We start from the raw sequence: 13,251 nt of genomic DNA, 5'->3' as shown, positions 1-13,251 counted from the left end.
GCTGGCTAAAGCTAAAACTGGCGAAGTGTAGAGAGTATAGAATATTGTTATCCACGTCGGCACCAACGATGTTAGGATGAAACAGTCAGAGATCACCAGCGCAACATAGCTTCTGCGTGCATATCAGCTAGAAAGATGTGTCGGCATCGAGTAATTGTCTCTGGCCCCCTCCCAGTTAGGGGGAGTGATGAGCTCTACAGCAGAGTCTCACAACTCAATCGCTGGTTGAAAACTGTTTTCTGCCCCTCCCCAAAAGATAGAATTTGTAGATAATTGGCCCCTCTTTCTGGGACTCACCCACAAACAGGACCAAGCCTGACCTGCTGAGGAGTGACGGACTCCATCCTAGCTGGAGGGGTGCTCTCATCTTATCTGCCAACATAGACAGGGCTCTAACTCCTCTAGCTCCACAATGAAATAGGGTGCAGGCCGGGCAGCAGGCTGTTAGCCAGCCTGCCAGCATAGTGAGTCTGCCACTAGCATAGTCAGTGTAGTCAGCTCAGCTATCACCATTGAGACCGTGTCTGTGCCTCGACCTAGGTTGGGCAAAAACTAAACATGGCGGTGTTCGCCTTAGCAATCTCACTAGGATAAAGACCACCTCCATTCCTGTCATTACTGAAAGAGATCATGATACCTCACATCTCAAAATAGGGCTACTTAATGTTAGATCCCTTACTTCAAAGGCAATTATAGTCAATGAACTAATCACTGATCATAATCTTGATGTGATTGGCCTGACTGAAACATGGCTTAAGCCTGATGAATTTACTGTGTTAAATGAGGCCTCACCTCCTGGCTACACTAGTGACCATATCCCCCGTGCATCCCGCAAAGGCGGAGGTGTTGCTAACATTTACGATAGCAAATTTCAATTTACAAAAAAAAAAAAATGACGTTTTTCGTCTTTTGAGCTTCTAGTCATGAAATCTATGCAGCCTACTCAATCACTTTTTATAGCTACTGTTTACAGGCCTCTGGGCCATATACAGCGTTTCTCACTGAGTTCCTGAATTCCTATCAGACCTTGTAGTCATTGCAGATAATATTCTAATCTTTGGTGACTTTAATATTCACATGGAAAAGTCCACAGACCCACTCCAAAAGGCTTTTGGAGCCATCATCGACTCAGTGGGTTTGTCCAACATGTCTCTGGACCCACTCACTGTCACAGTCATACGCTGGACCTAGTTTTGTCCCATGGAATAAATGTTGTGGATCTTAATGTTTTCCTCATAATCCTGGACTATCGGACCACCATTTTATTCGTTTGCAGGTACAACAAATAATCTGCTCAGACCCCAACCAAGGAACATCAAAAGTCGTGCTATAAATTCACAGACAACACAAAGATTCCTTGATGCCCTTCAGACTCCCTCTGCCTACCCAAGGACGCCAGAGGACAAAAATCCGTTAACCACCTAACTGAGGATCTCAATTTAACCTTACGCAATACCTAGATGCAGTTGCACCCCTAAAAACTAAAAAATGTCTCATAAGAAACTAGCTCCCTGGTACACAGAAAATACCCGAGCTCTGAAGCAAGCTTCCAGAAAATTGGAACGGAAATGGCGCCACACCAAACTGGAAGTCTTCCGACTAGCTTGGAAGGACGGTACCGTGCAGTACCGAAGAGCCCTTACTGCTGCTCGATCGTCCTATTTTTCTAGCTTAATTGAGGAAAATAAGAACAATCCGAAATTCCTTTTTGATACTGTGGCAAAGCTAACTAAAAAGCAGCATTCCCCAAGAGAGGATGGCTTTCACTTTAGCAGTGATAAATTCTGTGAACTTCTTTGAGGAAAGATTATGATTATTAGAAAGCAAATTACGGACTCCTCTTTAAACCTGCGTATTCCTCCAAACCTCAGTTGTCCTGAGTCTGCACAACTCTGCCAGGACCTAGGATCAAGAGAGACGCTCAAGTGTTTTAGTACTATATCTCTTGACACAATGATGAAAATAATCATGGCCTCTAAACCTTCAAGCTGTATACTGGACCCTATTCCAACTAAACTACTGAAAGAGCTGCTTCCTGTGCTTGGCCTCTATGTTGAACATAATAAACGGCTCTCTATCCACTGGATGTGTACCAAACTCACTAAAAGTGGCAGTAATAAAGCCTCTCTTGAAAAAGCCAAACCTTGACCCAGAAAATATAAAAAACTATCGGCCTATATCGAATCTTCCATTCCTCTCAAAGATTTTAGAGAAAGCTGTTGCGCAGCAACTCACTGCCTTCTTGAAGACAAACAATGTATACGAAATGCTTCAGTCTGGTTTTAGACCCCATCATAGCACTGAGACGGCACTTGTGAAGGTGGTAAATGACATTTTAATGGCATCGGACCGAGCTCTGCATCTGTCCTCGTGCTCCTAGACCTTAGTGCTGCTTTTGATACCATCGATCACCACATTCTTTTGGAGATTGAAACCCAAATTGGTCTACGGACAAGTTCTGGCCTGGTTTAGATCTTATCTGTCGGAAAGATATCAGTTTGTCTCTGTGAATGGTTTGTCCTCTGACAAATCAACTGTACATTTCGGTGTTCCTCAAGGTTCTGTTTTAGGACCACTATTGTTTTCACTATATATTTTACCTCTTGGGGATGTTATTCGAAAACATAATGTAAACTTTCACTGCTATGCGGATGACACACAGCTGTACATTTCAATGAAACATGGTGAAGCCCCAAAATTGCCCTCGCTAGAAGCATGTGTTTCAGACATAAGGAAGTGGATGGCTGCAAACTTTCTACTATTAAACTTCGGACAAAACAGAGATGCTTGTTCTAGGTCCCAGAAACAAAGAGATCTTCTGTTGAATCTGACAATTAATCTTAATGGTTGTACAGTCGTCTCAAATAAAACTGTGAAGGACCTCGGCGTTACTCTGGACCCTGATCTCTCTTTTGAAGAACATATCAAGACCATTTTAGGACAGCTTTTTTCCATCTACGTAACATTGCAAAAATCAGAAACTTTCTGTCCAAAAATGATGCAGAAAAATTAATCCATGCTTTTGTCACTTCTAGGTTAGACTACTGCAATGCTCTATTTTCCGGCTACCCGGATAAAGCACTAAATAAACTTCAGTTAGTGCTAAATACGGCTGCTAGAATCTGACTAGAACCAAAAAATTTGATCATATTTCAGTGCTAGCCTCTCTACACTGGCTTCCTGTCAAAGCAAGGGCTGATTTCAAGGTTTTACTGCTAACCTACAAAGCATTACATGGGCTTGCTCCTACCTACCTCTCTGATTTGGTCCTGCCGTACATACCTACACGTACGCTACGGTCACAAGACGCACGCCCAGGCCTCCTAATTGTCCTAGAATTTCTAAGCAAACAGCTGGAGGCAGGGCTTTCTCCTATAGAGCTCCATTTTTATGGAGACGGTCTGCCTACCCATGTCAGAGACGCAAAACTCGGTCTCAACCTTTAAGTCTTTACTGAAGACTCATCTCTTCAGTGGGTCATATGATTGAGTGTAGTCTGGCCCAGGAGTGGGAAGGTGAACGGAAGGCTCTGGAGCAACGAACCGCCCTTGCTGTCTCTGCCTGGCCGGTTCCCCTCTTTCCACTGGGATTCTCTGCCTCTAACCCTGTTACGGGGCTGAGTCACTGGCTTGCTGGGGCTCTCTCGTGCCGTCCCTGGGGGTGCGTCACCTGGGTGGGTTGATTCACTGTTGTGGTCGGCCTGTCTGGGTTTCCCCCCTTGGGTTGTACCGTGGCGGAGATCTTTGTGGGCTATACTCGGCCTTGTCTCAGGATGGTAAGTTGGTGGTTGAAGATATCCCTCTAGTGGTGTGGGGATGTGCTTTGGCAAAGTGGGTGGGGTTATATCCTTCCTGTTTGGCCCTGTCCGGTGTCCTCGGATGGGGCCACAGTGTCTCCTGACCCCTCCTGTCTCAGCCTCCAGTATTTATGCTGCAGTAGTTTATGTGTCGGGGCTAGGGTCAGTTTGTTATATCTGGAGTACTTCTCCTGTCCCATTCGGTGTCCTGTGTGAATCTAAGTGTGCGTTCTCTAATTCTCTCCTTCTCTCTTTCTTTCTCTCTCTCGGAGGACCTGAGCCTAGGACCATGTCCCAGGACTACCTGACATGAGGACTCCTTGCTGTCCCCAGTCCACCTGGCCATGCTCCTGCTCAGTTTCAACTGACCTGAGCCCTAGGACCGTGCCCCAGGACTACCTGACATGAAGGCTCCTTGCTGTCCCCAGTCCACCTGACTGTGCTGCTGCTCAGTTTCAACTGTTCTGCCTTATTATTATTCGACCATGCTGGTCATTTTATGAACATTTGAACATCTTGGTCATGTTCTGTTATAATCTCTACCCGGCACAGCCAGAAGAGGACTGGCCACCCCACATAGCCCGGTTCCTCTCTGGTTTCTTCCTAGGTTTTGGCCTTTCTAGGGAGTTTTTCCTAGCCACCGTGCTTTTACACCTGCATTGTTTGCTGTTTGGGGTTTAGGCTGGGTTTCTGTACAGCACTTTGAGATATCAGCTGATGTACGAAGGAGCTATATAAATAAATTTGATTTGATTTGATTTGATTTGTGCATTAGGGGTTATAAACCCTCATATTATAGCTGGGCGTGCATCAGGGGTTATAATGTGTATTAAGGTGTTATAAACCTTCATATTATAGCTGGGCGTGCATCAGGGGTTATAAACCTTCATATTATAGCTGGGCGTGCATCAGGGGTTATAATGTGTATTAAGGTGTTATAAACCTTCATATTATAGCTGGGCGTGCATCAGGGGTTATAATGTGTATTAAGGTGTTATAAACCTTCATATTATAGCTGGGCGTGCATCAGGGGTTATAAACCTTCATATTATAGCTGGGCGTGCATCAGGGGTTATAATGTGTATTAGGTGTTATAAACCTTCATATTATAGCTGGGCGTGCATCAGGGGTTATAATGTGTATTAAGGTGTTATAAACCTTCATATTATAGCTGGGCATGCATCAGGGGTTATAAACCTTCATATTATAGCTGGGCGTGCATCAGGGGTTATAAACCTTCATATTATAGCTGGGCGTGCATCAGGGGTTATAATGTGTATTAAGGTGTTATAAACCTTCATATTATAGCTGGGGCGTGCATCAGGGGTTATAATGTGTATTAAGGTGTTATAAACCTTCATATTATAGCTGGGCGTGCATCAGGGGTTATAAACCTTCATATTATAGCTGGGCGTGCATCAGGGGTTATAAACCTTCATATATAGCTGGGCGTGCATCATTATAAACCTTCATATTATAGCTGGGCGTGAATCGGGGGGTTATAATGTGTATTAAGGTGTTATAAACCTTCATATTATAGCTGGGCGTGCATCAGGGGGTTATAAACCTTCATATTATAGCTGGGCGTGCATCAGGGGGTTATAATGTGTATTAAGGTGTTATAAACCTTCATATTATAGCTGGGCGTAGATCAGGGGGTTATAAACCTTCATATTATAGCTGGGCGTGCATCAGGGGTTATAATGTGTATTACGGTGTTATAAACCTTCATATTATAGCTGGGCATGCATCAGGGGTTATAAACCTTCATATTATAGCTGGGCGTGCATCAGGGGGTTATAAACCTTCATGTTATAGCTGGGAGTAGATCAGGGGTTATAAACCTTGATATTATAGCTGGGCGTGCATCAGGGGTTATAATGTGTATTAAGGTGTTATAAACCTTCATATTATAGCTGGGCGTGCATCAGGGGGTTATAAACCTTCATATTATAGCTGGGCGTAGATCAGGGGGTTATAAACCTTCATATTATAGCTGGGCGTGCATCAGGGGGTTATAAAGTGTATTAAGGTGTTATAAACCTTCCTATTATAGCTGGGAGTAGATCAGGGGGTTATAAACCTTCATATTATAGCTGGGTGTGCATCAGGGGGTTATAATGTGTATTAAGGTGTTATAAACCTTCATATTATAGCTGGGCGTGCATCGGGGGGTTATAATGTGTATTAAGGTGTTATAAACCTTCATATTATAGCTGGGCGTGCATCAGGGGGTTATAAACCTTCATATTATAGCTGGGCGTGCATCAGGGGGTTATAAACCTTCATATTATAGCTGGGCGTGCATCAGGGGGTTATAAACCTTCATATTATAGCTGGGCGTGCATCAGGGGGTTATAAACCTTCATATTATAGCTGGGCGTGCATCAGGGGGTTATAATGTGTATTAAGGTGTTATAAACCTTCATATTATAGCTGGGCGTGCATCAGGGGGTTATAAACCTTCATATTATAGCTGGGCGTGAATCGGGGGGTTATAATGTGTATTAAGGTGTTATAAACCTTCATATTATAGCTGGGCGTAGATCAGGGGTTCTAAACCTTCATATTATAGCTGGGCGTGCATCAGGGGGTGTGTATTAAATAAACCTTCATATTATAGCTGGGCATGCATCAGGGGTTATAAACCTTCATATTATAGCTGGGCGTGCATCAGGGGTTATAAACCTTCATGTTATAGCTGGGAGTAGATCAGGGGTTATAAACCTTGATATTATAGCTGGGAGTGCATCAGGGGTTATAATGTGTATTAAGGTGTTATAAACCTTCATATTATAGCTGGGCGTGCATCAGGGGTTATAAACCTTCATATTATAGGTGGGAGTAGATCAGGGGTTATAAACCTTCATATTATAGCTGGGGAGTAGATCAGGGGGTTATAAACCTTCATATTATAGCTGGGCGTGCATCAGGGGGTTATAAACCTTCATATTATAGGTGGGAGTAGATCAGGGGTTATAAACCTTCATATTATAGCTGGGCGTGCATCAGGGGTTATAATGTGTATTAAGGTGTTATAAACCTTCATATTATAGCTGGGTGTGCATCAGGGGTTATAATGTGTATTAAGGTGTTATAATGTGTTATAAAGCTTTGTACAGTAGCTGGGCGTGCATTCAGATGGTTATAATGTGTTATAATGTGTGGTACCGTAGCTGGGCGTGCATTCAGATGGTTATAATGTGTTATAATGTGTGGTACCGTAGCTGGGCGTGCATTCAGATGGTTATAATGTGTTATAATGTGTGGTACCGTAGCTGGGCGTGCATTCAGATGGTTATAATGTGTTATAATGTGTGGTACCGTAGCTGGGCGTGCATTCAGATGGTTATAATGTGTGGTACCGTAGCTGGGCGTGCATTCAGATGGTTATAATGTGTTATAATGTGTGGTACCGTAGCTGGGCGTGCATTCAGATGGTTATAATGTGTTATAATGTGTGGTACCGTAGCTGGGCGTGCATTCAGATGGTTATAATGTGTTATAATGTGTGGTACCGTAGCTGGGCGTGCATTCAGATGGTTATAATGTGTTATAATGTGTGGTACCGTAGCTGGGCGTGCATTCAGATGGTTATAATGTGTTATAATGTGTGGTACCGTAGCTGGGCGTGCATTCAGATGGTTATAATGTGTTATAATGTGTGGTACCGTAGCTGGGCGTGCATTCAGATGGTTATAATGTGTTATAATGTGTGGTACCGTAGCTGGGCGTGCATTCAGATGGTTATAATGTGTTATAATGTGTGGTACCGTAGCTGGCGTGCATTCAGATGGTTATAATGTGTTATAATGTGTGGTACCGTAGCTGGGCGTGCATTCAGATGGTTATAATGTGTTATAATGTGTGGTACCGTAGCTGGGCGTGCATTCAGATGGTTATAATGTGTTATAATGTGTGGTACCGTAGCTGGGCGTGCATTCAGATGGTTATAATGTGTTATAATGTGTGGTACCGTAGCTGGGCGTGCATTCAGATGGTTATAATGTGTTATAATGTGTGGTACCGTAGCTGGGCGTGCATTCAGATGGTTATAATGTGTTATAATGTTGGTACCGTAGCTGGGCGTGCATTCAGATGGTTTATAATGTGTTATAATGTGTGGTACCGTAGCTGGGCGTGCATTCAGATGGTTATAATGTGTTATAATGCTTGGTACCGTAGCTGGGCGTGCATTCAGATGGTTATAATGTGTTATAATGTGTGGTACCGTAGCTGGGCGTGCATTCAGATGGTTATAATGTGTTATAATGTGTGGTACCGTAGCTGGGCGTGCATTCAGATGGTTATAATGTGTTATAATGTGGTACCGTAGCTGGGCGTGCATTCAGATGGTTATAATGTGTTATAATGTGTGGTACCGTAGCTGGGCGTGCATTCAGATGGTTATAATGTGTTATAATGTGTGGTACCGTAGCTGGGCGTGCATTCAGATGGTTATAATGTGTTATAATGTGTGGTACCGTAGCTGGGCGTGCATTCAGATGGTTATAATGTGTTATAATGTGTTGTACCGTAGCTGGGCGTGCATTCAGATGGTTATAATGTGTTATAATGTGTGGTACCGTAGCTGGGCGTGCATTCAGATGGTTTATAATGTGTTATAATGTGTGGTACCGTAGCTGGGCGTGCATTCAGATGGTTATAATGTGTTATAATGCGTCGTACCGTAGCTGGGCGTGCATTCAGATGGTTATAATGTGTTATAATGCTTGGTACCGTAGCTGGGCGTGCATTCAGATGGTTATAATGTGTTATAATGTGTGGTACCGTAGCTGGGCGTGCATTCAGATGGTTATAATGTGTTATAATGTGTGGTACCGTAGCTGGGCGTGCATTCAGATGGTTATAATGTGTTATAATGTGTGTGTACCGTAGCTGGGCGTGCATTCAGATGGTTATAATGTGTTATAATGTGTGGTACCGTAGCTGGGCGTGCATTCAGATGGTTATAATGTGTTATAATGTGTGGTACCGTAGCTGGGCGTGCATTCAGATGGTTATAATGTGTTATAATGTGTGGCACCGTAGCTGGGCGTGCATTCAGATGGTTATAATGTGTTATAATGTGTGGTACCGTAGCTGGGCGTGCATTCAGATGGTTATAATGTGTTATAATGTGTGGTACCGTAGCTGGGCGTGCATTCAGATGGTTATAATGTGTTATAATGTGTGGTACCGTAGCTGGGCGTGCATTCAGATGGTTATAATGTGTTATAATGTGTGGTACCGTAGCTGGCGTGCATTCAGATGGTTATAATGTGTTATAATGTGTGGTACCGTAGCTGGGCGTGCATTCAGATGGTTATAATGTGTTATAATGTGTGGTACCGTAGCTGGGCGTGCATTCAGATGGTTATAATGTGTTATAATGTGTGGTACCGTAGCTGGGCGTGCATTCAGATGGTTATAATGTGTTATAATGTGTGGTACCGTAGCTGGGCGTGCATTCAGATGGTTATAATGTGTTATAATGTGTGGTACCGTAGCTGGGCGTGCATTCAGATGGTTATAATGTGTTATAATGTGTGGTGGTACCGTAGCTGGGCGTGCATTCAGATGGTTATAATGTGTTATAATGTGTGGTACCGTAGCTGGGCGTGCATTCAGATGGTTATAATGCTTGGTACCGTAGCTGGGCGTGCATTCAGATGGTTATAATGTGTTATAATGTGTGGTACCGTAGCTGGGCGTGCATTCAGATGGTTATAATGTGTTATAATGTGTCGTACCGTAGCTGGGCGTGCATTCAGATGGTTATAATGTGTTATAATGTGTGGTACCGTAGCTGGGCGTGCATTCAGATGGTTATAATGTGTTATAATGTGTGGTACCGTAGCTGGGCGTGCATTCAGATGGTTATAATGTGTTATAATGTGTGGTACCGTAGCTGGGCGTGCATTCAGATGGTTATAATGTGTTATAATGTGTGGTACCGTAGCTGGGCGTGCATTCAGATGGTTATAATGTGTTATAATGTGTGGTACCGTAGCTGGGCGTGCATTCAGATGGTTATAATGTGTTATAATGTGTGGTACCGTAGCTGGGCGTGCATCAGGGGATTGTTGTTCAGGATGAGGGTCTGCAGGTGGACGAGGCGTCTCATCTGAGGGGGGAGGCTGTCCAGCTTGTTGTCACTCAGGTCCAGGTACAGCAGGTCAGTCAGGTTGATGAACAACTGGTTAGGGATGGCATCGATGCTGGGAGGAGGAGGAGGAAGGTTATAAGGCAGGTTGATAAACAACTGGTTAGGGATGGCATCGATGCTGGGAGGAGGAGGAGGGAAGGTATTAGGTTATAAGGCAGGTTGATAAACAACTGGTTTGGGATGGCATCGATGCTGGGAGGAGGAGGGTCGGTATTAGGTTATAAGGCAGGTTGATAAACAACTGGTTAGGGATGGCATCGATGCTGGGAGGAGGAGGAGGAGGGTCGGTATTAGGTTAGGAGGAGGAGGAGGAGGGTCGGTATTAGGTTAGGAGGAGGAGGAGGAGGGTCGGTATTAGGTTAGGAGGAGGAGGAGGGTCGGTATTAGGTTATAAGGCAGGTTGATAAACAACTGGTTAGGGATGGCATCGATGCTGGGAGGAGGAGGAGGAGGAGGAGGGTCGGTAATTAGATTATAAGGCAGGTTGATAAACAACTGGTTAGGGATGGCATCGATGCTGGGAGGAGGGAAGGTATTAGGTTATAAGGCAGGTTGATAAACAACTGGTTAGGGATGGCATCGATGCTGGGAGGAGGAAGGTATTAGGTTATAAGGCAGGTTGATAAACAACTGGTTAGGGATGGCATCGATGCTGGGGAGGAGGAGGAGGGTCGGTATTAGGTTATAAGGCAGGTTGATAAACAACTGGTTAGGGATGGCATCGATGCTGGGAGGAGGAGGAGGGTCGGTATTAGGTTAGGAGGAGGAGGAGGAGGGTCGGTATTAGGTTAGGAGGAGGAGGAGGAGGGTCGGTATTAGGTTAGGAGGAGGAGGAGGGGGTCGGTATTAGGTTATAAGGCAGGTTGATAAACAACTGGTTAGGGATGGCATCGATGCTGGGAGGAGGAGGAGGGTCGGTATTAGGTTATAAGGCAGGTTGATAAACAACTGGTTAGGGATGGCATCGATGCTGGGAGGAGGAGGAGAGGAGTCGGTATTAGGTTAGGAGGAGGAGGAGGAGGGTCGGTATTAGGTGAGGAGGAGGAGGAGGGGCGGTATTAGGTTAGGAGAGGAGGAGGAGGGTCGGTATTAGGTTAGGAGGAGGAGGAGGAGGGTCGGTATTAGGTTAGGAGGAGGAGGAGGGTCGGTATTAGGTTAGGAGGAGGAGGGTCGGTATTAGGTTAGGAGGAGGAGGGTCGGTATTAGGTTAGGAGGAGGAGGGTCGGTATTAGGTTAGGAGGAGGAGGGTCGGTATTAGGTTAGGAGGAGGAGGAGGGGGTCGGTATTAGGTTAGGAGGAGGAGGGTCGGTATTAGGTTAGGAGGAGGAGGGTCGGTATTAGGTTAGGAGGAGGAGGGTTCGGTATTAGGTTAGGAGGAGGAGGAGGAGGGTCGGTATTAGGTTAGGAGGAGGAGGAGGGTCGGTATTAGGTTAGGAGGAGGAGGAGGAGGGTCGGTATTAGGTTAGGAGGAGGAGGAGGAGGGTCGGTATTAGGTTAGGAGGAGGAGGAGGGTCGGTATTAGGTTAGGAGGAGGAGGGTCGGTATTAGGTGAGGAGGAGGAGGGTCGGTATTAGGTTAGGAGGAGGAGGAGGGTCGGTATTAGGTTAGGAGGAGGAGGAGGAGGGTCGGTATTAGGTTAGGAGGAGGAGGAGGAGGGTCGGTATTAGGTTAGGAGGAGGAGGAGGAGGGTCGGTATTAGGTTAGGAGGAGGAGGAGGAGGGTCGGTATTAGGTTAGGAGGAGGAGGAGGAGGGTCGGTATTAGGTTAGGAGGAGGAGGAGGAGGGTCGGTATTAGGTTAGGAGGAGGAGGAGGAGGGTCGGTATTAGGTTAGGAGGAGGAGGAGGAGGGTCGGTATTAGGTTAGGAGGAGGAGGAGGGTCGGTATTAGGTTAGGAGGAGGAGGGTCGGTATTAGGTTAGGAGGAGGAGGAGGAGGAGGGTCGGTATTAGGTTAGGAGGAGGAGGAGGAGGGTCGGTATTAGGTTAGGAGGAGGAGGGTCGGTATTAGGTTAGGAGGAGGGCCTTCGGAAAGTATTCAGACCCCTCGACTTTCACGTTACAGCCTTATTTTCAAATGGATTCAATATGTTTTCCCCCTCAATCTACACACAATACCCCATAATGACATCACAATACCCCATAATGACATCACAATACCCCATAATGACATCACAATACCCCATAATGACATCACAATACCCCATAATGACATCACAATACCCCATAATGACATCACAATACCCCATAATGACATCACAATACACCATAATGACATCACAATACACCATAATGACATCACAATAACCCATAATGACATCACAATACACCATAATGACATCACAATACACCATAATGACATCACAATACCCCATAATGACATCACAATACACCATAATGACATCACAATACCCCATAATGACATCACAATACCCCATAATGACATCACAATACCCCATAATGACATCACAATACCCCATAATGACATCACAATACCCCATAATGACATCACAATACCCCATAATGACATCACAATACCCCATAATGACATCACAATACCCCATAATGACAAAAGCAAAAATGTTTTTATTCATGTTTGCTAATTTTTACAAATAAAACACTGAAATATCACATAGGTATTCTGACCCTTTTACTCAGTACTTTGTTGAAGCACCTTTGGCAGCGATTACAGCCTCAAGTGTTCTTTGGGTATGGTTCAACAAGCTTGGTACACCTGTATTTGGGGAGTTTCTCCCATTCTTCTCTGCAGATCCTCTCAAGCTCTGTCAGGTTGGATGGGAGCATTACTCCACAGCTATTTTCAGGTCTCTCCAGAGGTGTTTGATCGGGTTCAAGTCCGGGCTCTGGCTGGCCCACTCAAGGACATTCAGAGACTTGTCCCGAAGCCACTCCGTTGTCTTGGCTGTGTGCTTAGGTCGTTGTCCTGTTGGAAGGTGAACCTTAGACCCCAGTCTGAGGTCTGGAGCAGGTTTACATCAAGATCTCTTTGTACTTTTCTCCGTTCATCTTTCCCTCGATCCTGACTAGTCTCCCAGTCCCTGCTGCTAAAAACATCCCCCCACAGCATGATGCTGCCACCACCATGCTTCACCGTAGGGATGGTGCCAGGTTTCCTCCAGATGTAACGCTTGGCATTCAGGGCAAAGAGAATCTAGATCAAGGATAATATATAATAATAATAATAATAATATATGCCATTTAGCTGACGCTTTTATCCAAAGCGACTTACAGTCATGTGTGCATACATTCTACGTATGGGTGGTCCCGGG

General features: G+C 45.0%; 2 long non-coding RNA genes across 8 annotated transcripts; one reads left to right on the top strand and one right to left on the bottom strand.

The window, feature by feature from the left end:
- Window positions 1–5,141: 5,141 nt before the first annotated feature.
- On the bottom strand, window positions 5,142–6,313 carry LOC127923712 (uncharacterized). Of its 5 annotated transcripts, XR_008115146.1 has the most exons (4): window positions 6,000–6,313; window positions 5,700–5,779; window positions 5,364–5,463; window positions 5,142–5,190 (listed from the first exon to the last, which is right to left on the bottom strand). It is a non-coding gene; the product is annotated as an uncharacterized LOC127923712 (long non-coding RNA). The 5 variants fall into 5 exon arrangements; XR_008115142.1 differs by lacking the exon at window positions 5,142–5,190 and having other exon boundaries at window positions 5,272–5,463; XR_008115145.1 differs by lacking the exon at window positions 5,142–5,190 and having other exon boundaries at window positions 5,272–5,423.
- A 3,761-nt stretch (window positions 6,314–10,074) lies between these two features.
- LOC127923713 (uncharacterized) lies at window positions 10,075–11,958 on the top strand. 3 transcript variants are annotated; one of them, XR_008115148.1, is made up of 5 exons: window positions 10,075–10,323; window positions 10,721–10,784; window positions 11,395–11,458; window positions 11,569–11,824; window positions 11,915–11,958. It is a non-coding gene; the product is annotated as an uncharacterized LOC127923713 (long non-coding RNA). The 3 variants fall into 3 exon arrangements; XR_008115149.1 differs by lacking the exons at window positions 10,721–10,784; window positions 11,915–11,958 and having other exon boundaries at window positions 11,569–11,853; XR_008115147.1 differs by lacking the exons at window positions 11,395–11,458; window positions 11,915–11,958 and having other exon boundaries at window positions 11,569–11,853.
- Window positions 11,959–13,251: the final 1,293 nt, after the last annotated feature.

This window comes from Oncorhynchus keta, unplaced genomic scaffold (genome assembly GCF_023373465.1).
Source record: "Oncorhynchus keta strain PuntledgeMale-10-30-2019 unplaced genomic scaffold, Oket_V2 Un_contig_3083_pilon_pilon, whole genome shotgun sequence".
Classification (NCBI taxonomy): Eukaryota; Metazoa; Chordata; class Actinopteri; order Salmoniformes; family Salmonidae; genus Oncorhynchus; species Oncorhynchus keta.
The sequence above is the reverse complement of the archived record's forward strand: the minus strand, read 5'-3'. Positions and strand labels throughout refer to the sequence as shown.